The following is a 7,287-nucleotide window of genomic DNA, read 5'->3' on the forward strand; positions in this document are numbered from 1 at the left end:
TTGCCTCGAGCACCATCGGCACACGCTGGGCCCTGGTGCGGGAGCTTGCCTCGAGCGCCATCGACACACGCTGGGCCCTGGTTCGGCAAGTTGCCTCGAGCACCATCGGCACACGCTGGGCCCTGGTGCGGTCGGTTGCCTCGAGCACCATCGGCACACGCTGGGCGCTGGTGCGGGCGCTTGCCTCGACCACCATCGGCACACGCTGGGCCCTGGTGCGGCAGGTTGCCTCGATCACCATCGGCACACGCTGGGCCCTGGTGCAACAGGTTGCCTCGAGCACCATCGGCACACTATCGGCCCTGGTGCGGGCGGTTGCCTCGAGCACCATCGGCACACGCTGGGCCCTGGTGCGGCAGGTTGCCTCGAGCGCCATCGGCACACGCTGGGCCCTGGTGCGGGCGGTTGCCTCGACCACCATCGGCACACGCTGGGCCCTGGTGCGGGCGCTTGCCTCGAGCACCATCGGCACACGCTGGGCCCTGGTGCGGCAGGTTGCCTCGAGCACCATCGGCACACGCTGGGCCCTGGTGCGGGAGCTTGCCTCGAGCGCCATCGGCACACGCTGGGCCCTGGTGCGGCAAGTTGCCTCGAACACCATCGGCACACGCAGGGCCCTGGTGCGGTCGGTTGCCTCGACCACCATCGGCACACGCTGGGCGCTGGTGCGGGCGCTTGCCTCGACCACCATCGGCACACGCTGGGCCCTGGTGCGGCTGGTTGCCTCGATCACCATCGGCACACGCTGGGCCCTGGTGCGACAGGTTGCCTCGAGCACCATCGGCACACTATCGGCCCTGGTGCGGGCGGTTGCCTCGAGCACCATCGGCACACGCTGGGCCCTGGTGGGTTTAGGCACATCTTCAAATTTCTGCCGTGCCAATGCCATTTTTATGGCTTGTAAATTCATACAATGGTCCCCTAAGCCTTCACGTGAAGTTTCGTTGGAAGATGACTCGTTTTCTATTTATCACGATTTTCGAAACTTTTTGCGGTTTGTGATTTTTTAAAATTTTTTTATAAGGATTTTTGGCCCCAAATTTTGTAGGCATGATCCTTCTATTTTTGTTGGCATGCACAAAAAAATTCAGCTAAAAACTCGAAGTAGAGAAGATTTTGTGACCGTTTGAAAAAAGTGTCCCCATTTCAGACACTTTAACGGCTACTGGTAGCAAACCTGTAAAATCTCAAATGCTCTTTAAGGGGGTGTGAATTCTCAGAGGTTTGATGAGGGATAGGGGGCCAACACAAGGCCAAGTACCAGCACCCATCGCACATCATGTGCGCACACCCCCCCGGCCCCCCTCCCAATCGCCGGAACCCCAATGCCGCCGGTCAGGTTCTCCGGCGGTACTCCGGCGATGCTCCGGCGATGCTGTCCCGAGTGAAAAAAATGCGGCACCAGCACATGCTGGAGCCAAGCATGGGCACCGTGCCTCAAAATCGAACTTCGGCCAAGGCCTCGACCATCAATGGCACATGATGACGCATGGTGATGGCACATGCATCGACCATCATCGGCATAGGCTGCCCTTCGGTACGGGCACTTGCCTCGACCGCCATCGGCACAAGCTGGGCCCTGGTGTGGGTTGTTGCCTCGATCACAATCGGCACATGCTGAGCCTTGGTGCGGGCGGTTGCCTCGAGCACCATCGGCAGACCCTGGGCCCTGGTGCGGCCGGTTGCCCCGAGCACCATCGGCACACGCTGGGCCCTGGTGCGGGCGGTTCCCTCGACCACCATCGGCACACGTTGGGCCCTGGTCCGGGCGGTTGCCCCCAGCACCATCGGCACACGCTGGGCCCTGGTGCGGGCGCTTGCCCCCAGCACCATCGGCACACGCTGGGCCCTGGTGCGGGCGGTTGCCCCCAGCACCATAGGCACACGCAGGGCCCTGGTGCGGGCGGTTGCCCCGAACACCATCGGCACAAGCCGGCCCTTGGTGCGGGCTCCTGGCTCGACCACCATCGGCACACGCTGGGCCCTGGTGCGGGCGGTTGCCTCGAACACCATCGGCACACGCCGGCCCTTGGTGCGGCCGGTTGCCTCGACCACCATCGGCACACGCTCGGCCTTGGTGAGGGCGCTTGCCTCGACCACCATCGGCACACGCTGGGCCCTGGTGCGGGCGCTTGCCTCGACCACCATCGGCACACGCTCGGCCTTGGTGCGGGCGCTTGCCTCGACCACCATCGGCACACGCTGGGCCCTGGTGCGGGCGGTTGCCTCGACCACCATCGGCACACGCTCGGCCTTGGTGAGGGCGCTTGCCTCAACCACCATCGGCACACGCTGGGCCCTGGTGCGGGCGCTTGCCTCGACCACCATCGGCACACGCTCGGTGTCATGGTCAGGCCTTGGTCCTGCCATGACTGACCCTGAACCGAGCAGCGGTCGAGACCGAGCTGGCGGGAAAGCGGTTCTAAGGAATGAAGGCGTGCATTCGGAGCTTTGGAACATGATGCTAACATGTTGTAGGGGCAATGGGAGCCCCGGGCCGCAAGATACGCGGGGAAGTTCGAGACAGTGGTCGGACACCTTCAAGCCAAGTATCCTGGCGGGTGCCATTAGTGGAAGCAATGTGCGGGCACCTTCGAGTGGGTTGGTGGAGCAACGAGCAGTATCAAGGAGCAATGGTGACCAAAGGGAAGGTTACGGGGCCCTGAGTTAGCCGGAGAAAGGCCCCGAGATGGCTGGGCAGAAAAGTGTCCCCGTTTCAGACATTCTTACGGTCACTGGTAGCGTAGTGGGAAAATCTCTAACGCTCTTTATAGGGGGATGATTGGTGTCAGCTCTCCACCACCCCCTTGGCTAGCGGGCAGGCGGGGGCCTGGCTAGTCTGAAGTGAGCTACTCCTAGGCACTCGTGGTGTCTAGGTGGGCGGGCATCGTAGGGTCACGAGCGTGGCACGATGTTTTCTCGGGTAAGGTAAACCCGGGGACGGTTGGGGCCGGCGGGCCTCGTATCGCGCCTTTGCATTGAGACAGGGGGTTGGACGGTAGAATCCGTTATGCCCCTCGGTTTCCCCTCCTCGAGCCGGAAGGATCATGTGATGGTGTTTACGTATGAGGGATGCCATCGAGAAAAAGGGGCGTGCGGGCTAGCGGGTAGGCATGCTGCTAGACCCCTGCGGCCAGTCGGGATGGTGTGCTGCCACTGGGGCAGTCCACCCAAGTCTCCTTGCGGGACCAGCATGATGTAGGGTGTCAATCATGCGTGCGGGCAGTCGATACTGTTGCTAAGGGCCTGAGCCCTAAGAACCGAGTCTCGTGGGACGAAGTGAGCCTAGAGGCTCCGAGCTGGGCTGCTGACCAGCTTAGGTGGGGTGCTGGCGTAAACTCAATATAGGAGCCTGCGAATGATGCGGGCGGGCATGATGTTGGGTTCGCACCATGTCAAGAGGCCTCAAGGCTATGAGAACTGGGACTATGCATCCCTATGAGCATTCGAGGATCGTGGACTGGAATAGGGTTGTCCGCGACGAAAAATGGGCACGATAGAAGGCTGACCTTGACTAGGATTAGTCTTGGTGCCACACGGACGCGTGGTTTCAATAGGAGGAACGCGCGGACCGTGACACTTGGTATCAGAGCCTAGGTTGGCTCAGTGGCGAGAGTTACGCGACCCCATGTGTGGGTCTGGTGATGCGAAATTACGGTGGTGCCAAGCCCGAATGGAGCTATCGAGACACAAATGCAGTTTTTGTGCCTATGGGGGCTCGGGAAAGGGCCACCGTTGCATGCGATGGGAAATATTGGGCCTATGTAAAATGGCTCTCGAGTAGACTCTTGGACGCCTAGAAAAAGGGCACCAGAGTCTAGCCTCACCTAGAAAAAGGTGTTGGCATATGTTGTGGCATGTGATGCCTTTACGGTGAAAGGAACCGTAGTGAGACCGAGATCCGAAAAGGGTCTTACACCAGGAAATGGTGTTGTGTAAGGCCACGTGGGCCGAGTGAACCTTGTCCTGAGGGGCAGGGGGTGTCGAGTTGCAAGATTAATTACTAATGTGTGCACTTGATGTATGGTGCAGGTGCCCCAGGGGGGGTGCAAGCCGAAGTATTTGGGTCCAAGCATGAGACTACTACACAGAAGAGTATGAAGTGGCTGAAGATTGAAGCCACAAGCGAGATGGTCAGTGGACCATGAGCTACGTTGGTCAGTGGACCATGAGTTCTTGTGGTCAGAGGATCACGAGAGTGTGTGTGTGAACCAGGATATTGAACTTGTATTGGCCGAAAGGGAAGGCTTCACGAGTAGTGGTGGTCAGTGGGCCACGACAGGATGTTTTCCAATGGAACAAGAAAGGGAAAACGGCCAGTTGACAAGGCCTCAGTCGTGCAGGTCAGTGGACCTTGAGGATCGAGCGGGTGAATCCTCGAGTCAAACAAATCAGTGGGCTAGAAGTGCTGGTAGATCAGTGGGTCTCCGAGTATAAGCGGATTTTGGGACGCCCTAGGAACTGGGCTGGAATCAAAACTATCGAGCAATAGAACCATCGAGGAGACAGGGTTGCGCATAATGCTGTGCCGAGTTTCCAGTAAAAGTGGGGGAGACCTGTCAATTCCCCCCCCCCGAGACTGAGCCAAGATAAAGGAGCTTGGGCGATGGAGCATAGTGTTCAAGCCGGGGGCAAAGACCGAATTAGCACGCTTTAAGGTGCCGTCTTGGGGGCGGTTGGCCTGAGGGCCACACCTAGAGAGGTGACCTTGGAGGGGCCGAGAGGACCCAAGTTGGGAGATGACCAAGGTGCTTGAATGCCACTATGCTAGGGTCATCATATAGGGTGCCGTATGAGTGCGGTTGACCTAAGCATCACGTCCAGAGGGGCGCATCAGTGAGTTGATGCTGCAAGCGTGCAGTTGGTGTGAGGGGTCACGTCCGGTGGGACGCACCAAATGAGTGGCAAAGCGGTGGTCATTCATTCTACTGAGGGTCATTGATCAATGAGGGCACCTCGAGGTCGCAACCTGACAATGATCAAGGGATGAAGCCATGGTATGACCCATATGAATACAACCAAGATAGGTTAGGCGGTTCGAACTACAACAAAGCTGAGCAACAATGGGACCAATCTACACCAACAATGGACGAGTACTGTGCACGGTGCCTCATGTGACGGGACCTCGACCCAATCCTTGAGAGCACCAGTGAGAGACATATGAGGAAATGTCAGCTGTGTGCAACAGGATAGTTGGGTGTGGTCTTGGCGTCGATGAGGGCATCGACATAGTAAGTGGGGGAGAGTGTCATGGTCAGGCCTTGGTCCTGCCATGACTGACCCTGAACCGAGCAGCGGTCGAGACCGAGCTGGCGGGAAAGCGGTTCTAAGGAATGAAGGCGTGCATTCGGAGCTTTGGAACATGATGCTAACATGTTGTAGGGGCAATGGGAGCCCCGGGCCGCAAGATACGCGGGGAAGTTCGAGACAGTGGTCGGACACCTTCAAGCCAAGTATCCTGGCGGGTGCCATTAGTGGAAGCAATGTGCGGGCACCTTCGAGTGGGTTGGTGGAGCAACGAGCAGTATCAAGGAGCAATGGTGACCAAAGGGAAGGTTACGGGGCCCTGAGTTAGCCGGAGAAAGGCCCCGAGATGGCTGGGCAGAAAAGTGTCCCCGTTTCAGACATTCTTACGGTCACTGGTAGCGTAGTGGGAAAATCTCTAACGCTCTTTATAGGGGGATGATTGGTGTCAGCTCTCCACCACCCCCTTGGCTAGCGGGCAGGCGGGGGCCTGGCTAGTCTGAAGTGAGCTACTCCTAGGCACTCGTGGTGTCTAGGTGGGCGGGCATCGTAGGGTCACGAGCGTGGCACGATGTTTTCTCGGGTAAGGTAAACCCGGGGACGGTTGGGGCCGGCGGGCCTCGTATCGCGCCTTTGCATTGAGACAGGGGGTTGGACGGTAGAATCCGTTATGCCCCTCGGTTTCCCCTCCTCGAGCCGGAAGGATCATGTGATGGTGTTTACGTATGAGGGATGCCATCGAGAAAAAGGGGCGTGCGGGCTAGCGGGTAGGCATGCTGCTAGACCCCTGCGGCCAGTCGGGATGGTGTGCTGCCACTGGGGCAGTCCACCCAAGTCTCCTTGCGGGACCAGCATGATGTAGGGTGTCAATCATGCGTGCGGGCAGTCGATACTGTTGCTAAGGGCCTGAGCCCTAAGAACCGAGTCTCGTGGGACGAAGTGAGCCTAGAGGCTCCGAGCTGGGCTGCTGACCAGCTTAGGTGGGGTGCTGGCGTAAACTCAATATAGGAGCCTGCGAATGATGCGGGCGGGCATGATGTTGGGTTCGCACCATGTCAAGAGGCCTCAAGGCTATGAGAACTGGGACTATGCATCCCTATGAGCATTCGAGGATCGTGGACTGGAATAGGGTTGTCCGCGACGAAAAATGGGCACGATAGAAGGCTGACCTTCTAGGATTAGTCTTGGTGCCACACGGACGCGTGGTTTCAATAGGAGGAACGCGCGGACCGTGACACTGGGCCTTGGTGCGGGCGCTTGCCTCGACCACCATCGGCACACGCTGGGCCCTGGTGCGGGCGGTTGCCTCGACCACCATCGGCACACGCTGGGCCCTGGTGCTGGCGGTTGCCTCGACCACCATCGGCACACGCTGGGCCCTGGTGCGGGCGGTTGCCTCGAACACCATCGGCACAAGCCGGCCCTTGGTGCGGGCGGTTGCCTCGAGCACCATCGGCACACGCTGGGCCCTGGTGCGGGCGGTTGCCTCGGGCCCTGGTGCGGACGGTTGCCTCGAGCACCATGGGCACACGCTGGCCCTTGGTGCGGGCTCTTGCCTCGACCACCATCAGCAGAAGATGGCCCCTACGTCGAACACCATCGATACATGCCGGGCCTTGGTGTGGGCACATGCCTCGAGCTGGTGCGGGCGGTTGCCTCGACCACCATCGGCTCACGTTGGCCCTTGTTGCGGGCACATGCCTCGACCACCATCGGCACCTGCGCACCCTCGGTGTGGGATTTGCTTGTTTGGAAAAAGTGTCCCCGTTTCAGACATTTTAACGTCTACTGGTAGCATATCTGTAAAATCTCTAATGCTCTTTAGGGGGTGGTGGTCCGGCACCCCCTCTCCCCCCCCCCACGGGGGGAGTAGGTGTGCGCGATGGGCCTCCCATTGCGTGCACCCCGGCCAACGTCCCTCGAACGAAATACAGGGCGTGCATGCCTTCCGGCGATTTTTGTCCGGCGACTGGTTGCTCCGGTGACCGGCAGGCGCCCATGGCCTCGATCGGTTGGCTTGCATGCAAAAAAAGGGAGCCGAGC

This window comes from Durio zibethinus, unplaced genomic scaffold (assembly GCF_047325235.1).
Source record: "Durio zibethinus cultivar Kanyao isolate XHJ-2024 unplaced genomic scaffold, ASM4732523v1 HiC_scaffold_394, whole genome shotgun sequence".
NCBI lineage: Eukaryota > Viridiplantae > Streptophyta > Magnoliopsida > Malvales > Malvaceae > Durio > Durio zibethinus.